The 21,258-nt window shown below is 27.1% G+C and overlaps 1 long non-coding RNA gene across 1 annotated transcript; it reads right to left on the bottom strand.

The window, feature by feature from the left end:
- Positions 1-11: 11 nt before the first annotated feature.
- Positions 12-19,598, bottom strand: LOC124419956. The gene is made up of 2 exons (XR_006940943.1): positions 18,057-19,598; positions 12-53 (listed from the first exon to the last, which is right to left on the bottom strand). It is a non-coding gene; the product is annotated as an uncharacterized LOC124419956 (long non-coding RNA).
- Positions 19,599-21,258: the final 1,660 nt, after the last annotated feature.

The raw sequence follows: 21,258 nt of genomic DNA, 5'->3' as shown, positions 1-21,258 counted from the left end.
AAGCTATTTTACTCCATTAAATATTTGCAAATTTCAATCATATAAAAAAAGAGCTGTAAAGATAAAAATTATAAAAAAAATTCAAGATTAAAATAAATATTTGCACAATAAAAACATAAACAATATAAAACAGAAAATTAAATTAATTAATATTTAATCTAGGAAAAGGAAATAAATATTTAAATTTAATTTAAAAAATAAATTCCGTAAGGAAATATTGAATATCAGATTATTATTTTTAGTTCAGTTGTAATTTAGCCGCAATTCAGTTGTAGTTCAGTTGTTGATCAGTTGTAGTTCAGTTGTTCTAGTTCTGTTCTAGTTATGTTCTAGTTATGTTCTAGTTCTGTTCTAGCTCTCTTCTAGTTCTGTTCTAGTTATATTCTAGTTATATTCTAGTTCTGTTCTAGTTCTGTTCTAGTTCTAGTTCTGTTCTAGTTCTGTTCTAGTTCTGTTTTAGTTCTGTTCAAGTTCTGTTCTAGTTCTGTTCTAGTTCTGTTCTAGTTCTGTTCTAGTTCTGTTCTAGTTCTAGTTCTGTTCTAGTTCTGTTCTAGTTCTGTTCTAGTTCTGTTCTAGTTCTGTTCTAGTTCTGTTCTAGTTCTGTTCTAGCTCTCTTCTAGTTCTGTTCTAGTTATATTCTAGTTCTGTTCTAGTTCTAGTTCTGTTCTAGTTCTGTTCTAGTTCTGTTCTAGTTCTGTTCTAGTTCTGTTCTAGTTCTGTTCTAGTTCTGTTCTAGTTCTGTTCTGCTCTAGTTCTGTTCTGTTCTACTTCTGTTCTAGTTCAGTTCCACTTCAAACAACTTCGAATAACTATTAACACTACCCAGTTGTGGATGGTCCAATCATGCTTTATAAAACTGTATGCTTTGTCTATTTTCCATACAACAACAACCACAGCAACCATATAGAGCTGTTAACATTTAGGCAAATGATGTAAATAAAGTTAAAGTATTTTTTGTTGTTTCTATATTACATTGTTTACATTTGTTTGCGAGAAAAAAATTCTAGATCCAACATGGCGTTTTAGTGAAAGAAATTTAACTTGTTACGGGTGAGAAAAGATTACCTGCTAAATTAAATTAAACAGATTTTCTTGAGTAATTCCTAATAAAGGAAATTAATTTATTAAATACTTAATTACTTGGTGTTGAAAGAAAAGGGCAAGATTTTAGTTTATAATTAAATAGTTGGGAGTATTAATAATGTAAATAAATGGGGAGAATTAAAATCAAAATTGAACGTTTTACAATTTTTTTTTTCAATTTCTAACAAAAAAATTGCTTAATTTCGGGACATTTTCTAAATACAACTATTAATTAAATGTTCTTTTTCCTTTAACATAATTAAATAAATAGCCTTATTTCTCTTAAATGAAAAAACAACAACAATAAATACTATATGTTCTTCTCCTTATTTAATTACTTTTCCAGTCAATAAATCATTCTTAGTTCAAAAACATAGCAAAAGAAAAAAATGTGGCAGGACATTAATTATCAACAGCCAACAAAAAAAAAATCTGGCAGCTTCAATCTCTTATACTCTCTTTTGAACAAAAGCTAAATAACGGTTAATCATAGTTTTTTTTTTGTTTTGTCCTATCGTTCTCCTCTCTACCCTTATTACACTTCTCTAGTCTCTTTAAATGAAGCTATAGTTTTTTCTATAAATTAGTCAATGCAGGCATGGAAAACGTAGTAGTTTAGTACTTTTTTTACATTAGCTAGTCCAGTCTATAGTCTAGTCTATAGTCCAGCCTGAACTCTAATCTATAGTCTAGTCTATAGGCTAGTCTAGTCCATAGTCTAGTCTATAGTCTATTCTGTAGTCTAGTCTATAGTCTAGTCTGTAGTATAGTCTGTAGGCTAGTCTATAGTCTAGTTTATAGTCTAGTATATAGCCTAGTCTATAGTCTAGTCCATAGCCTGGTCTATAGTCTAATTTATAGTCTATTCTATAGTCTAGTCTATAGTCTAGTATATAGTCTAGTCTACAGTATAATCTATAATCCAGTCCATAGCCTAGTCTATAGTATACACTATAGTCTAGTCTATAGTCTAGTCTATAGTCTAGTCTATAGTCTAGTCTATAGTCTAGTCTATAGTCTAGTCCATAGTCTAGTCTATAGTCTAGTCTATAGTCTAGTCTATAGTCTAGTCTATAGTCTAGTCTATAGTCTAGTCTATTGTCTAGTCTATAGTCTAGTCTATAGTCTAGTCTATAGTCTAGTCTATAGTCTAGTCTATAGTCTAGTCTATAGTCTAGTCTTTCCATTTCTGAGTCTATAGTCTAGTCTATAGTCTAGTCTATAGTCTAGTTTATAGTTTAGTCTATAGTCTAGTCTAGTCTATAGTCTAGTCTATAGTCTAGTCTATAGTCTAGTCTATAATCTAGTCTATAGTCTAGTCTATAGTCCAGTCTATAGTCTAGTCTATAGTCTAGTCTATAGTCTAGTGTATAGAATAGTCTATAGTCTGGTCTATAGTCTAGTCTATAGTCTAGTCTATAATCTAACATATAATCTAGATGGTCTAGTTAGTCCAGTTAGTAAATTTTCAAAAAGTTGACTTTCCATTTCTGAGTCATGTAAATGTAAAAGGAAATGAGGAAAACAAATCATGTTGGTGGTTTGAGTGGGTGGTTTAAATTGTTTACATTACTCTCCTTCACTCTGTCTCTGTAAACTCTCGCTCTAACGGTTTAATTTAACCCTAAGAAATAAAAAAAGCTCTTAGAAGAGGGTTAAAAAGAGTAAGAAGGTGTCAATGTTAGTCAAACTTAACTAATAAAGAGATAAGAAATAAACAACAATAAAAACAAAGAAATATAACTGTTTGTTGTTGTTATAGTATTTCTTTTGATTTCTTGTTGTTGGCGTTATATTCATAATGATTTTTTTGTTTTGTTTTATTTTGCTGCTGCTGTTGTTGTATTTAAGTATTTAAAGGCGGCATTTTTACTTTTGATTTATTTCTTTATGTGTATAGTGTTGTTGTTACTGTTGTTGTTGTTTTATTTTCTTCTATCATTTCAATTTTATAGACCGTGTAACGTTCGTTTTACGCTGTTAGAATTTAATAAAAAAAAACAAGTACAAATACTAAAGAAATTATGTAGTTATATGTGGGGGTAGTAATGAAAAAAATATTATTTATGACAATAACACTCACTCACACATACAAAAAATGAAAACATGTAGTTAAATATACAACAGATAGTAAATGCAATACAATATTTTTTTAATTTGCGATTAATTAAAAAACAAAAAACAACAAAAATCTTAATAATAAATTTGCTTAAAAAAAGTGGAAGAAAGGAAGAAAAAAGGAAGGAAAAAGGAAGAAAGAATTAAATTTCTAAAAATAAAACATACAGATTTTTATATAATTTTCTTTGCTAAATTGTGACTGAAAGGAATAATTAATCTAGCAGCTAGATTCTAGCTGAATTTAGCTGAATAGAGTTAATATTACAACTATTTCATTAAAAGTTTATTTTAGTGGAAATTTTTTAAGTTTTCTTTTATTCAGCTAGCTGAATAAGACTTTATTTTTAAAATTTATAAGAAAAATTAGTTTAAAATATAACATAGCTTAATGAAGTCATATTCAGCTAGCTGAATATGCCTTAAGTTAGGAAATTTATAAGGAAAATTGGTTTAAATTGTAAAAAAGCTTAATAATGTCAATTCAGCTAGCTGAATTAGTTTAAAAAGCTTTATAAACCAAGAGAGAGCTTTAAAATTATATTTTAAGAAATTTCTTTTAATTCAGCTGGTTGAATTAGGTGAAATTTACAAAATCTCTATGAATATTGACGAATTTATAAAGAAAATTTGTTTAAATTGTAAAATAAGGTTTATAACATCAATTCAGCTAGCTGAATTAGTTTAAAAGCTTTATATATCAAGAAAATTAGCTTTAAATTTATATTTTAAGAATTTTCTTTTAATTAAGCTAGCTGAATTAAGTGAAAATTTCAAAGTCTCTAAAAATATTGACAAATTTATAAAGAAAATTGGTTTAAATTGTAAAAAAAAACATAATTATGTCAATTCAGCTAGCTGAATTAGTTTAAAAGCTTTATAAAGCAAGACAGAGCTTTAAATTTATATTTAAAGAAATTTCTTTTAATTCAGCTAGCTGAATTAGTTGAAAATTACAAAATCTCTATGAATATTGACTCATTTATAAAGAAAATTGGTTTAAATTGTAAAAAAAAAACATAATTATGTCAATTCAGCTAGCTGAATTAGTTTAAAAGCTTTATAAAGCAAGAGAGAGCTTTAAATTTATATTTAAAGAAATTTCTTTTAATTCAGCTAGCTGAATTTTATAAGATAGTTTAATTTAAATGATAATTGTAGCAATTTTCTTTAATTCAGCTAACTGAGCAGAAGAGTTATAATGTTTTTTTTTTAAAGTTTAAATTAACTACTTTCTACACGTTATAAATCATAAGGTAATCTTTCTATTCAAAACTTTAAAGAGACAATTGAAAGCTTAAAAGTGTCATAATGCAAATAAACAATTGAACAATAACAATAAATTATAGATTTGTAAGCCAAACTTTAAAAACATTTCACTTTTATAAAAGTCTTTTTTTAGATTTAGTTAAATTAACTGTTTGTTTAAACTTTTAATAATAAAGAAAGATACATCTATCTAAAAATGATGTATGTTTCAAATACACATTAATATTAATTAAAACACCACATGTGTTAAATCATAATTCCCTGAATTATTACTTTAAACTTAAAAAAACCCCCCTCCCTCTTACGGCTTTTCAATGTTTAGATGTTCCCCCTTTTTCAAAACAATAAATTGTCAACCTTTTTTCTTTAATCATCTAAAATTAATGAGTTTATTTTCAAAAAATACCTTTTTTTTGTTAAGTTTTGAATAAAACAAAATTTGTTTTTCCTAAAAAAAAAAACAAAAAAATTCAAAGAATTTCAAACACCCTAGCAGACAGAAAAAGAAACAAACCTTTTTTTTAGTTGCTACAAACAAATAATTTATATCTTGTCTACTAAAATATTTCTTTTTTCAAAATTTGTCTCTTTTTTTTATAAACAACAACCTGTTTAAACTCTTGTTTTGTTGTTGTTGTTGACAGCAAATAATATTAAGTCAACCCGTAATGTTAAGAGAGAGGGAGAGAGAGAGGGAAAGGGGAGCAAAACACAAAAATTATAAAATAAATATTTTAACAAACATAAATGACTAATTAAGCACCCGCAGATGGTTTTCAAATTAATTTACACATAATTTATGGCTTTTTGTTGTTTAAACAGGCACTACAACAACAGCAGCAACAACAACAACAAAGTCAATACTTTTCAAGCAATAAATAACCAAAAATTGACAAAATTCTTAAGAAATCAAAAGTTAAACATTTTAAATGTTAAATTTTAACAAGTTTTTGCATTAAAAATTTCAGTTGAAAATTTTCTTAAAAAAAATCATTTTCAACTAAATTCAGCTAGCTGAATAGTAATAAAAATAATTTAACATAATTCAGCTGAGGGAATATGAGTGAAAAGACTTAGAACAGAACTAGAACAGAACTAAAATACAGCTAACTGTATAAGAGAAAATAATAGCTTTTTTTCAGTTTAAACAACATTAATTGTTAAGGTTACGAAAATTAGCTTAATTCAGCTAGCTGAATTGCTATGTAATTCAATTCAGCTAGCTGAATAAGAGCAAAAAGAACTATTTTACAGTTTAAAAAAGTTTTCTACATAAAATTTAGCAATTTAACTCAATTCAGCTAGCTGAATAAGAGTAAAAACACTTACTTTACAGTTTAAACTAATTTACTTGTTAAAATTCTAAAAATTACCTCAATTCAGCTAGCTGAATTTGAAATAAAAGAAGAAAAACTAAATTTTAACAGTTTTGTAATGTTGTTATTGTATTTTAAACCAATTCAGCAAGCTGAATTGCTTACATCTAATTCGTTTTAAGAAAATTTAAAATTTTAGCTTAATTCAGCTGAATATGGCGAAAATAAGAAATATGTTGTGAAATTTATTGTTTTAAAGTTTAAAAAGTATTAATTATTTTGGTTAAAAATATTTGGCAGCAAGAAAAAAAACAAATATGTTTTATTTATGAGTTTTTGACAACATGAAAATTTATTGTTTCCTTGCAAACTTATTTCCCTTATCAACCTCCTCCTTCTTTACCCCCTCCTCTACTCAATCTCCATAATTCCCTTTTTTTCTTCTTAAAACACACAACAAATGAATATTGCAAAATCAACACAAATCAAACTTGCATGTTGTTCCTTGATTTTCCCAAAAAAAAGAATTATAAAAAAACCAGCTCGAGAACAACAAACAACAATATTGAGGCAACAACAACAAACAACAACAAAAAAATTAAAAACATTATAAAACATTTTTGTATACATGATCAAGGCATTATTGCCTGCCGCCACGTTTAAAAAACAAACAGAAATTAATTATGTTTCGATACTCTCGACGTCTACGTTTTGCGTAGTGTTTATACAATATTGGAAACAACAAAAAAACAATAATGTTTGATTTTGTAACACCTAGGACTTGAAAAACCCTCTAAATGTCAAAAACTTATACTTTTTCTTAAGCATCAACTAAGAAACTGAAGATTTTAGTTAACGCCGTCAATTTAGTCTTAAATGTATATTTTCTTAATAAAACATCTTGTGTGTGTTTGTTTAAGTATCTTTAAAATACTCATTGTATCTTATAGGTTGGTATTTTCTTGCTTCGTCTTCTTTTTTTTAACAATAATATTTGTTTTTTTTAAACGTTGTGTGCTGTTCTGTTCATTCTGTTCTTCTCGCTATAGGGTGTTGCTTTGGTTGCAGCAGCAGCAACAATATGTTTTTTTTCGATTTTTTTCACTCTTAAATAAATGTTCCTTGTTAAGCAACAACAGCAGCACCAACACCAGCCATAAACGGCATATTTCAACAGCAATCAGTTAGACATACAGTTCAACAAGATGTGGAACAACAACAACATTAACTTTATAGATATATATCTTTTAATTTACGTTCTTATTTCATATGAAATGTAATATAACACAGCGAGAGGCAAAACAGGCAAACACACCAACCAGAACTATGAAAACACCAACTAGCAACCAGCAACTAACAGAAGATCGACCGACCATCAGCTAAAAGTTAAATTTTTTAAAATGGTATAAGGAAAAAGCAACAAATATAACAGAAAATGCACAACTTGAGTTAATATTTTGGTAACAGTGGAGAGCATTTATATAGAACTATTATGAAATTAGTGGAACTATAACAGAACTAGAACAGAACTCAAACAGAACTAGAACAGAACTAGAACAGAACTAGAACAGAACTAGAACAGAACTAGAACTGAACAGAACTGAACAGAACTGAACAGAACAGAACTGAACAGAACTGAACAGAACTGAACAGAACTGAACAGAACTGAACAGAACTGAACAGAACGGAACAGAACAGAACTGAACAGAACTGAACAGAACTGAACAGAACTGAACAGAACTGAACAGAACTGAACAGAACTGAACAGAACTGAATAGAACTGAACAGAACTGAACAGAACTGAACAGAACTGAACAGAACTGAACAGAACTGAACAGAACTGAACAGAACTGAACAGAACTGAACAGAACTGAACAGAACTGAACAGAACAGAACAGAACTAAACAGAACTGAACAGAACTGAACAGAACTGAACAGAACAGAACTGAACAGAACTGAACAGAACTGAACAGAACTGAACAGAACTGAACAGAACTGAACAGAACTGAACAGAACTGAACTGAACAGAACTGATCAAAACTGAACAGAACTACAAAAGTACTACAACAGAACTACAACAAAACTAGAATAGAACTAAAACAGAACTACAACAGAACTATAACAGAACTATAACGGAGTTTAACAGAACTATAACGGAACTATAACAGAACTATAACGGAACTATAACAGAACTAGAACAGAACTAGAACAGAACTAGAACAGAACTGAACAGAACTAGAACAGAACTAGAACAGAACTAGAACAGAACTAGAACAGAACTAGAACAGAACTAGAACAGAACTAGAACAGAACTAGAACAGAACTAGAACAGAACTAGAACAGAACTAGAACAGAACTAGAACAGAACTAGAACAGAACTAGAACAGAACTAGAACAGGACTAGAACAGAACTAGAACAGAACTAGAACTGAACTAGAATTAGAACAGAACTAGAAGCTGGAAGAAAGCCAATTTTTCAGAGATTAAAAAATTTTTTTTTTGAAAAAATTTCATTAAAAATATTTCTTAAAATCCAATTTGTTTTTAAATTTTCGCTTTTATTTTGATACAAGTTTTATTTGTTTATTATCCAAAAAATTAGTGTTAAAACACATTTTAAATCATAGTTTGTTATTTGTTTTCTATTATTTAAAATTTATTTTGTTAAGTTCGTTTCTTTTGTTAAGAACCAATTGTTTTTTTTTTTGTTAATATATTCCAAAAAACCAGTTTATGTTTTTCCCTTTAAGTTAAGGTTTTAGTATTTTTATCTTAACTGCTTGTTTAAAAGTATTTTTTAAGCCTTGTTCTGCTGCATGTGTCTGTTTTTAAACACATGATAACGAGCCATGTTTAACTACTACGTTTAAACATAATTTTTTTTGTGGTAATTTTTTAACGTTTTTCAAAACACACTTTTATGAATTTTGATTAATTTTTTTCGATGTTTGGTTTTATGTTTTCTTAAAGAAATATAGCTTGTTTAAACATTGAGAAATTAAAAGAAATAAGACGAAGAAAAAAACCTTATTGTAATTCATCAATCATCACCAGGGATCTCCTAAGCAGTTATAAATGATTTATTTTTGGGCGTTTTTTTGAAACGAAAATTCTTTTGGTTGTTTTAAGAAAACCAAAAAAAAATCAAGTAGCCATGTTTATGTTTAAGAACAAATATTAAAAAAACATTAAGGAAAAATCACATTAAAAATTTTCTCTTTAACTATTTGATTTGTCAAACCGTTAAATAAATATTTTGCTAGAAATTTATCTCTCAAAATGTAAAAGAGCTGCCTATTTTATTACGGCTCATTTGTTATAAGTTAAAAAGAAATCATAATTCAAAAAAAATGTTTTTAGTAATTAGCTGTTTATCTTTACATACGAACAACAAAAAAAAAAAAAAAACGCAAAACTTAAAAGTAAATATCTACAAATCATTAATTGTCAGTGGGTTTTTTAAGTTATATTTATTTATCTAAGAAAAATCTTTTATTTTTAACAGGGCTTTAGTGATCAAATGAATAATTTGTTAAAATTATTAATGGTTATTTATAGAAATTTAATTTTTTTTGTTATAAAAATTTGTTTGTTTTTATTACCAAATAACCGTGTTAATGGTTTTGAGTTGTTTTAAATAATGACACTCAACACATAAACAAATAAATAAGTAAAGCTTAAAAAAGTTAACTGCAAAAGCAAAACATTACACTGAATTTAAAAATTAAGGTTTATCAAAAGTTTATAAAACAAAATTTCATATTTATTTGTATAAATTATTCCTAAACTTAACTTTAAGTTAAATTCATTGTAAAAACTTTATCTGCTTTAGTTTTAGTACTGTTCTAGTTCTGTTCTAGTTCTGATCTAGTTCTGTTCTAGTTTATTTCTAGTTCAGTTCAGTTCTAGTTCAGTTCTAGTTCTGTTCTAGTTCGGTTCAAGTTCTGTTCTAGTTTTGTTCTAGTTTTGTTCTAGTTTTGTTCTAGTTTTGTTCTAGTTTTGTTCTAGTTTTGTTCTAGTTTTGTTCTAGTTTTGTTCTAGTTCTGTTCTAGTTCTGTTCTAGTTCTGTTCTAGTTCTGTTCTAGTTCTGTTCTAGTTCTGTTCTAGTTCTGCTCTAGTTCTGTTCTAGTTCTGTTCTAGTTCTGTTCTAGTTCTATTCTACTTCTGTTCTAGTTCTGTTCAACTTCTTTTCTAGTTCTCTTATAGTTCTGTTCCAGTTCTTTCTAGTTCTCTTCTCGATCTTTATCAGTTCTAGTTAAGCTTGTTAAAGTTGATCACTTTAAGCTTGATTTCATTTTTATCTACAATTCAACTCATTTTTATTCCTTCTTTCCTTTATTAAAAAAAGTATCAATTTACATGCAAATTCTTTATTATTGTTAACGTTTGACTTTTTAAGTTTAAATGTTTGCGATTCCTTTAATTTTTGATATTTTGAACACATGCTGCTTTTGGAAAAAAAACAAAAAAAAATCAACTTTTCAAAATTGCAGTCAAGCGAAAAAAAGAGAAAAAATATAAAAAAAAACCATGATGCTGAACAAAAGAGAAACCATTATATATAAAAACATATGAATTAAAGGAGTGTTATGTTGTGTATTAGTTAAAACAAGTTGAAAATTAGTTTACAATTTGAGTTAAATGCAGATTTCTTTGTAGCCTTAAAGTAAGTTCAAGACAGCTAAGCATTCGCTACAGCGTCTAAGCAAAAGAGAGTTGTATGCTTTTTACATTTACATAAAATATATGATTTAGACTCTAAATATTAGAGAAATGTTTATTATATTAATATATATTAACTTTTTAAGATTTTATTGTTAAGAAACATTTTATTCTTTTAATTTCATGTTATTGTTATTCCTTGCAGGTTTTGTTGAGTTTTATTTTTTCATTGTTTTTATCTTAGTTTTTCTGACTCCCGCTGTTTTCTGGGGTTTCTCTTGTATTTCTTAAATTTTGTCCTGCTTTTAATTTTAATGTCATGTTGGAGTTGTTGTTTTTTTTCTCTATGCGTCTCTGTATGTCTCAAATTCCTTTATTACTAACAGGTGATCTGTGTTTATACCTGGTTTGCGTAGACCTTTTTTTTTGAAAAAGGTTTCTTTTTTTAAGTGTTTATGTTACTTGACTTTTTTTTCGCTCTTTCTCTCTTTTCATATCTTAACTTTAAGATCTGTTTTGTGTCTGTGAAATCAAACCATAAATTAAATTTATACAAAAAAAAAGATTTTTTTATCTTTAACAAACCCAACACTTTTGAAATAAAAGGTGACAATACGCCTTTTTACAATTAATTTTTATAGATTTTTTTAAAACCATATATTTTTTTGAAAATAATTTTTATAGAAATTTTTTATTTGTGAAATGAAAATATTTATTTTAAAAATTTGTATATTTTTTAATGTTTTGGTAAATTTTAATTGATTTTCGTGGAATTGTTAAATAAATAGCAAATTATATTTGTTGTTTTAAAGTCTCACTTTATTTGGAATATTTAGTTTAGTTTGTTTTTGTTAATATTTATTTAACAACAAATTGTTTTAACAGCTTTAAAATCCATTAAATTTTATATTTTTATTGTAAATTTTTGACATTTTGGCATAAAATTTAAATAAATATTAAAATCTATTTGGAAATTAATTCAAAACTGATGGCGTGAGTTAAACAAAAACTCTCTTCATTTATTTTCTAAAAGAAACATTTCAAAATAGCTTCAAATTAGAGGCGAAATTTAAGATAAACCTTTAGCAACATTGTTGCGAAACAAAACTATTAAAATATCAGCAATTCTCTCTAGAAACCTAACTCCAAGGGAAAAAGTTTAAACCAGCAGTATTATCTCGGCTAAAGTTTTAGCAACATTGTTGCAAAGAATCAAAATTGGTTTTGTAATGTAAACCACTCTTTGTCCATCCTTGAAAATACACTTCAAAATAGAAACGAAATCAGAGCAAAAGTTTAAGCAACATTGTTGCGAAACGAAAAAGTCTTTTCGCTAATTTAGCCTCTAAAACATGGTGTCAAAAAAAAAAACGTTTAAAGCCAAAAATTAATTCAAAACTGATGGCTTGAGTTAAACAAAAACTCTCTTCATTTATTTTCTAAAAGAAACATTTCAAAATAGCTTCAAATTAGAGGCGAAATTTAAGCTAAACCTTTAGCAACATTGTTGCGAAACAAAACTATTCAAATATCAGCAATTCTCTCTAGAAACCTAACTCCAAGGGAAAAAGTTTAAACCAGCAGTATTATCTCAGCTATAGTTTTAGCAACATTGTTGCAAAGAATCAAAATTGGTTTTGTAATGTAAACCACTCTTTGTCCATCCTTGAAAATACACTTCAAAATAGATTAAAAATAGAAACGAAATCAGAGCAAAAGTTTAAGCAACATTGTTGCGAAACGAAAAAGTATTTTCGCTAATTTGGCTTCTAAAACATGGTGTCAAAGAAAAAACGTTTAAAGTCAAGTCGTTAGTTAGGCTACAGCTTAAGCAACAATGTTGCCATGAGTACAATAAAGCACGAATTGTAAACAACTCTTCTCAATTATTTCTCCAGAAGAAAGACTAAACTCTTTAAAGCTAAAATGTTCATGAAATGTAAACAACACTTTTCATTTGCCTTCCAGAAGAAAGTTTTTGAAATAATTTAAAATTAAAGATTCAATTAAGGCAACAGTTCTAGCAACATTTTTGCCAATCATAAAAGTAAACTTAAAACATAAAAATGCTGTAATTATACTCCTGAAACATGACATGTCAAGAAAAGTTTAAAAGAAAAGCTATAGAAAGCACTAGCTTTCTATAGCTTTGTTGCAAAATTGTTGCAAAACACAAAAGTAAGATGAACATGAAAGAAATAATGTACAAAATCACTACTGAATTAATTCACTGAATCAATTACAGTGAAAATGTTGCTTAAGCATAGCATAATTGCAAGTTGCGAAGCTTGGCAGCTTTAGCAACTTTGTTGCCAAGAGAAAAATTGAGCTTAGAGTGTTTACAATTTCCCTATAACGTAGTCAATAACTGAATTAATCACTGGGAAAAGTTTGCTTGAGGAAATTTGCAGCAAAATTATATGTTGCGACCCTTGGAAGCTGTATCAACATTGTAGCGAATGCAAAACTCTGCTTGAAATATAAACAACTCCAGATTTCTCAGCGTATGGATGAATTAATCACAAAGAATGAGCTACTAAAGTGAATTTTTATAGAAAATGTTTAGTTTCGAGCTGTTGTAGATCTAGCAACATTGTTGCCAAGAGTTAATCAAGGCTTAAAATGTAAACAACTTCCTTTTTATAACAATGTTTATAAACTAAACATTTTGAAATGGGTGCTAAAAAAATTTGGTTTCAAATCTTTACAGATCTAGCAACATTGTTGCAAAGAGTATATCAACGCCTTAAATGCAAAATTATATGTTGCGATACTTGAAAGCCTTAGCAACATTGTTGCGAATGCAAAATTCAGCTCAAAATATAAACAACTCTAGATTTCTCAGCCTAATGATGTGCTAAAGTGAATTTTTATAGAAAATTTTTGTTTCGAGTTCTTGTAAATCTAGCCAAGAGTTAATTAAGACTTAAAATGTAAACAACCTTTACATATCTAGCAACATTGTTGCAAAGAGTAAATCAAAGCCTTAAATGTTTAAAAATTTATTTTTTAAGGTATTAATCGTTTTGAAAAGGATTCTTTTTATAAACAAAAACCTTTCTATATTTGTATTTGTTAAAGCAAAATTTCGGTTAAATAAACAATAACTTTGGAATAAAAACTAATAAAAGCAAATCAAAAAATAACTAAATTCTATTGATAACAAAAAAAAAATTTACTACAAACACGTTTAATAGGAAAGTAATCATAAATTTATATATATAGATATATTTACCACCAACTTAAAACAAACGGTAGGTAGAGTTGACAGTTAGGGAATCAAAAACACAGAATTGATAGAGAAATTATTGAACAAAAAAATGTGTTTGTACAAATGTCAAAAGATAAGAAAATATTTTGTTTTATAGATAGACGACTACTACAGATTCTTTATATTTGAAAAAAAAACGTTTGTTAAAAAAGAACATTAAAGAAGTAATGAATTTTTTTATATTTTGGTGAAAAAAACATTACATTTACTTTTTTGTCAAAAGATTTAGGTTAATTTGATATGAAATGTTGTGTGTGTTTTGAAAAAAAAAAGACACAACAAATTTAATTGAAAAAAAAGAAACCAAAATCCCGACAAATTAAATTTTTGTTTTATTTATAAGACAACTAGACAACAATGTTTAAATGAATTACTAAACAAAATAATTTAATTAAAGTTTAAAAGTTTTTGCACAAAATGTTGCTAAACAAATGACTAATGGGCTCTTTTACTCTACTTTAACAGAGTAGTAGTAAAAGCGTAGTTTCAACATTTTAAGTTTGTTTCTTGATCTTAGCTACAATGTTGCTCTACAAAATTTTCTATAAACATGCTCTTGCAACATTTTTGTTTGTTCAACAATGTTTAAATGAATAACATAACAAAGTAATTTAATTAAAGTTGAAAGTTTTTTTTTTCGCAGAACGCTATATTGTCTCTGCAACAATGTTGCTAAACAAAAGACTAAAAAGACAGAGTAGTGGTAAAACCGCAATTACAACATTTTAAGTTTATTTTTTCAGCATTCTCTTGCAACATTTTTCATCTTGACAAATTAAATTTTTGTTTTATTTATAAAACAACTACATCAACAACAATGTTTAAATGAATAACTAAACAAAGTAATTCAATTAAATTTTAAAGGTTTTTGAGCAGAAAGCTATTTTGTCTTTGCAACAATGTTGCTAAACAAATGTCTAATACGATCTTTTACACTACTTTGCCAGAGTAGTAGTAAAACCGTAATTTCAACATTTTAAGTTAGTTTTTTGATCTTAGCAACAATGTTGCCTTAATAAAACTCTATATAAACATTCTCTTGCAACATTTTTCTTCCCAGTAATTTGTTTAATAATGATAAATTAAATTAAGTTTAAACTAAAATATGTATGGTTTTAAAGAGACCATAAAAACTGTAATAAACTTACTGAAGAAAAATTGTAAAATAGCTCAAGTTTACTAAATCTTAGTTTAACTAGCTTAAATTAAGTTTAAGCCAAAATGTTAACAGTTTGGAAGAGTGTATGAAAAGTGAAACAAAATTGATTATGAAAATTTTGTAAAACTGCTCAAGTTTACTTAACCGAGTTTAGTTAAACCAGCAAAAGTAAAGATTAAGCAAAAATATGAACAGTTTTTAAAAAATCAACAAAAATAAAATACAATTGATGTAGACATAATGGGAAAATGTTCAAGTTTACCTAAACCGAGTTTAGTTAAACTAGCTTCAGTCAAGATTAAGAAAAAATATGAACTGATTTTGATAGATCGCGAAAAGAGTAATAAACTCGATGTAGAAAGGTTTTAAAACTTGTCACTTTTATTAAAACTTAGTTTAGTTAAACGAGCTAAAGTTAAGTTTAAGCAAAACTTTGAACAGTTTTCAATAGAGTATTTAAATACTAATAAAACTCAAATAAAAAAGTTTTAAAATTTGTTATGTTTACTAAAACCTAGTTTAGTTAAACTAGCTAAAGTTAAGTTTAATATAAAATATGAACAGTTTTTAATAGAATATGAAAATACTAATAAAATTCATATAAAAAAGTTGAAAATTTTCTTAAGTTTACATAAACCAAGTTTAGTTAAACTATGTAAAGTTAAGATTAAGCTTAAACATGAATAGATTTGGAAAGAGTAAGAAAATCTAAACAAAATTGGCGAAAAAAATTTTGAAAATAAGACAAGTTTACAAAAAACCTAGTTTAGTTAAACTTGCTAAAGTAAGGATTAAGCTAAAGTATGAACAGTTTTGAATAGAATGAGACATCTGGAAACAATTTTAAAGATAACAACTTGTTAAGCTTACAAAACTCTAGTTTAATTTAAGTTTAAACTAATTTTAATGTTTTTTCGCCATTAATTTTCAATAATGTCATTGTTTTTGGAATTAAAGTTTTTTTCTAATTCATGTTTTTTTTCACTTTAATGTAGGCGTTTTAGAAAATATCGATGTTTGTTATAAAATTTATGTTATTTTTAACTAAAATATAAAATTTTTGCATAAATAAGCAATTATTTTAATTACAACTCTCTCGCCATTACCAAAAAAAATCAATACATCTTTTCCAAAAATAAACTTTATGCTAGAAACTTGATCTATTTTAAACACAAATATGTAAATAAATTTAAATTTTATAATAAAATTAGTTTTAAACATATTTTATAGAAAATTTATTTTATGATTATTTGTCTTTTTTTTGTTTTCAACCAAAAAAACAAAACAAAATTGTTTAAGAAAAAACCTGTTAAAGCCACAAAAACTTTAAAAACTATTTAACAACATGTCTAAACAAGAAAAAGGTGTCACGTTACGCATAATTTATGGGAGCAGCAAATAAAGCTAAAATAATCTAAAAAAATACTAAAAGTTTTTGAGTTTAATTTTTCAGTCTCTTTTTAGTCCACTCTTTCTTACACAAGCTACAAGAGTAACCCTTTTTATTACTTTTCTAAAACATAAAACATGTAATTAAAACCTTGTTGTTGTTGTTCTATAATTTCTTATAATTTATAGATCAAAAATCTATAAAAGAGAGTCTCAACATATGTTATGTATCTTAGAATTATGATAATGATCTTAGAAGTAACAAGATCTTTAAACAAGATAAATTATAGAAACAACATTTGTTTTAGAAAAAATCCAAATGACAATTTTCTTTTCTCCTAACAAGAGACATAAATATTGTCTATGTGACAAACATGTGGTTAAGAAAATTATTCAGGTAGAGAGAAGGAAAGATCTACTTGGAGTTTCCAATAGACAGTTTTTAAAAGAAATTAACAAATTAAAAGTTTTTCTTAAAAATTTTCCAAATATTATAAAAAAAATCTTAATGACAAAAATTTAAAATAAAATTTTCTGCAGTTCTAAGTAGAATTTATACTTTTTTGCTATCTTATTCTTTTAAATCTTCTGTCAAGAATGTTTCTGCCAAAAATCAGACAAATCGGTTTATAAATATTGGAGTTATAAACAAAAAAGCACAAATACCTTTTAAATTATGCTTTTTTTGCAGAAAATTCTCAATGTTGCTTTATCCACAAGCTTGCTCTCTATCTAGAGAGTAATATTTTGCTCAATAACTCTCATTTCTATTAACAAGACTCTGTTCAGCATCTGTCTGCCAAAAATCAGTGAAATCGCTTTAAAAATGTTGAAGTTATCAACAAAATAGCAGAAATACCTTAATAATTTAGGTCATTTTACAAATATCTCCATTTAAAAGCTAGATATTAACATGTGGAGTATTGTTTATTAAAATTTTTCAATATTTCTATATAAAACACTTTAAGAAGAATTTTTCTATGAAAAAATCAAGAAAATCGCTTTAAAAATATCAGAGTTATAAACGTAAAAGCAATGAGAGTCCTTTTTGTGGAACACACTTCAATTTGAATTTAAAAATCATCTGATTAATCTTTTCTTGAGTAAGCTGAGGTGGGGAACAGTTTTTGAAGATAATTTATGAAGATTAGTGAGAAAAATTATCTTAAGTTTAGCAAAACTTAGTTTTCTTGAACTTGCTTAAATGAAGTTTAATCTAAAATATGAATGGTTTCTAATAGAGCAAGAAAAATTAAGCAATATTAATAAAGAAATAGTAGGAAAATTGTTTAGTTTAACAAAACTAAGTTTAGTTAAACTTACTTTTTTCAAGTTTAAGGTAAAATATTAATTGTTTCCAATAGAACAAGAAAAATGAAGCAATATTAATAAAGAAATATTAGGAAATTTGTTAAGTTTAATAAAAATAAGTTTAGTTAAACTTGCTACTTAAACCAAGTTAACTTAAACCTGCTTAATGTAAGTTTAAGCTAAAAAATGAACAGTTTCTTATAAAGCCAGAAAATTTAAGTAAAATTAATGAAAACAGATTTAAAAACTACTCAAGTTTAACAAAACCTAGTTTACTTAAACTTGCTTAATGTAAGTTTAAGCTAAAAAAAGAACGGTTTTGTGTAAAGCAGAGAAATTGAAACAAAATTCATGGAAAAAGGTGAAAAATTTTGTAAAGTTTAGCAAAACCAAGTTTAGTTAAACTTGCTAATAACTAAAAAGAAATTTTTTAAAAAATTTTGAAAAAAGTTATTAATTAAAATTTTTTTTAACTTACCTTTTCTTAGTTTTGCTTTTTTTAAAAAGTTAATCCATTTATATGTGTAAATCCCAGTATTTTGTGTGTGTTTTTCTTTAAGTTTAAAAAAAATAATCCAATTTTGTTTTGCTTTGAAAATTTCTTTCTTGATGTTTGGTAAGAAATTTCAAATATTTTTCTTTAATTTTCGATTTTTCTTTTTCTTTAAGATTTTGGCACTTGCTTAGTATAAAACATTCTTAAGATATTTGTTTAAGTTGAAAAGTGAAAAACAAATCTAAGAAGCAGTAGTTTTAATAGAAAATTTGTTGATTTTTAGAAAACTTATTTTTTCTTTAAGAAAAAAAATTATTACAAATTTTATTATAATTTCTATTAATTTTTTAAACAAATTGGTTTGTTTTATGATTTTTAAAGGTTTTTAACATAAAACTTGTTTTCGTTTTTATTTTTTATTTTGTTTGGTTTTTGCTATGTATTACTCCACCATTATTTCTGTGTGTGTGTTTGTGGAGGAGACAAAAATCGTGTCACACTTTTTTTATTGTGGGTTTTGTTTTCAGAAAAAAGCCACCACCAAAACTGTCGTGTATTATTAGAAATCAAAAAAAGGAACTATTTGTTTTAACTAAAATTTTGTTTTTTTTTTTTGCAAATTTTTTTCTTGTTTATAAATCACATTTTGTTTGGCTTTTGTTACAATTCATAAAACACAAAAGTAAATTTTTTTTTTAAGAGTAAAAAGTAAGTTTTTTTTTTTGTTGAAATTTTCTTCTTTTTTTAAACGTTCATAGTTGTTAAAAAACGTTTTCTAGACATTGCCGTTAAACACCACCAGGCGACACGATCGCTCGTTTAAAACTAAACTAAATTATAGTGCCGTGTTTAATTTTCATATTGAAAATAAAAAAAATTACTCTCTTTCTCTCTCTCTCTCTCGGAAAAGATTTTTTTGTGTATAAACTCCCAGAGCATAAATAGCTAGCTAGCACCACACCACCATATTAAAAACACTACCACCTTAACATACCCATTAATCTGAAGAAGACAAAACAACAACAACATCAAAAACCTGATATACAAAATAAAAGCAATGAATTTTTGTTGGTATCTTAAAATTACAAATATAACAACTTACATAGATACACACACAGGAGCACAAGAGGAAAACACACACAGATACTCTTACACAAACACTCTTTCATACACGCAACCCATTTACGCTCTAATGGGGTGGGTTGTTGTTGTTGTTATTGTTATTGGAAAAAAAAGCATGTGTTTTGTGTTGCTTGTTTAAATTAAACTACTACAGATTTATTACAAAAACAATAACAAACAAAAGGAAACCAAAAAAAAGAGTATAAACTCTCAAAATTCTAATAAAACCAAGAGCATGCAAAACAGACTTTTTAGCTCTCTCTCTCTCTCTCTCTCTCTCTCTCAAAAAACATTCACTCTTTGTTTGTAAAACCGAAATTTCTCTAGCATGCTATAAATTTTGTTATAAAACTAACAACATACCTTTTGTTTTTAAACGTTTTGTTGCAATGTTTATCCAAAGATCACCTGCAAAAATATGAAAGAGAATATAATAATTAATCATATTTCAAAAATCTTGATAAGATTTGAAAACCTAAAAAGGTTTTCTAAACCATTAAAGGAAAAGAAGGTTTCAAATTTGCCCGTTTAAAATCTCTATCTCTTAAATCTTGGCTCTAAAATTACCTAAACCTTAAGCAATAAAATGAAAAATATGAAATTTAATATGCTCCTTTAATAAATAAACCTAAACCACGAAAAAACTAAGTTAAACTCGGTTTAACTAAACTCGGTTTAACTAAACTCGCTTAAAACGAGTTTAAGGGAAAATAATTAACTACTACTTTTGCCGATTCTCTACTACTTTTGCCTACTCTACTCTTTTGCCGATGACAGCAATATCTGCCATTCCTATTCATTCAAATATAGGCCGAGCCCTCTAGAGATTGGGGCAATGAGGCGCAATATGAATGAATCGCTTAATCACGACTTGATAAAAATCTCTGAATGGGGTCGTGTAAACAGAGTCGATTTTAACGCCCGCAAGACTCAATGTTGTTTTTTAACACATAAACTTATGGCAGATAACTCTTGATGTTCTGAGCATGAAAATACAGTCCGATGTCCGATGGACTAAAAACATTATCCAACTGTCGAAAGAAGCATTGAAGTGTCTTGGTTTTTTGAAACGGTGTAAGACATACTTCACTCCATCTGATCTTCTCACTATTTACACCACTTATATCCAACCGAAAATCGAATACAACTCCCATGTAATGGAATGTGTTCCTCTGAAATTAGGGTACTCGTTCCCGATACCCATATATTTTTACGTAGCCCACGGCTGTCTTCAAGAACACACCCATTTGTGGTCGATTGGCCAGTGGACCGCACAATACATTACAGGGAAAATTCATTCTTCAGCTGCACTGTTCGTATGTGGAACAAACTTTCTGCAGATGTTAAAAGGTTTAAATCAAATGTCCACAAACACTACTCCCTCTATCCTCCCTCCTAGTTTCAGCACAATGCACTGCATAAGTAGGGGTCATCCCCTGAGTGCTGGTCCAAGATAAAAAACTTTTGTTACCTAAAGTTTAAACTAACAATTAAAACTTAAGTTTAAACAACAAATAAGGCAGAGATATCAAAATTTATATAAGATTTCTTATTCACTTGAAAAATATAAACCTAAACCACGAAAAAACTCGAGTTTAAGGGAAAATAACTAAAAATTCTTAATAATCAAGAAATTCTAAGTAGTAATCAAATAAGTTTTGCTAACTAAAGCTTAAACTGAAGTTTAAAGAACAAAAACAAACTGAATGAAAGTGAAATTTATTATTCCCTTAAAAATATGAAACTAAACTCTCAAAAAACTTAGTAAAACTCAGTTCAACATAACTAGATTTTTAGGGCTATATCAGGTTATAGACCGTATTAGATTGTTAGAAAGCTTTAACTGAATACTCTCCCAGAGGTAAGGTTTACATTATATGGCTACCAGACCACTCGGGAGCAGTTGTCAATGAAAGGGTGAATGTAATAGCTTTAAAGGGGGGGAGCTCGATGTAGTTAACCTGACAAACGCAAAACCATTTGACGCAACAAAAGCTGAATTAAAAATATAGATGACAGAATCCCATAAGGCCTCTTGGAATAATGAAACGGTGGGTAGAAC

Source organism: Lucilia cuprina, chromosome 5 (assembly GCF_022045245.1).
Source record: "Lucilia cuprina isolate Lc7/37 chromosome 5, ASM2204524v1, whole genome shotgun sequence".
In the NCBI taxonomy this organism is placed as follows: domain Eukaryota; kingdom Metazoa; phylum Arthropoda; class Insecta; order Diptera; family Calliphoridae; genus Lucilia; species Lucilia cuprina.
This window is presented reverse-complemented; position numbering and strand designations above follow the sequence as displayed.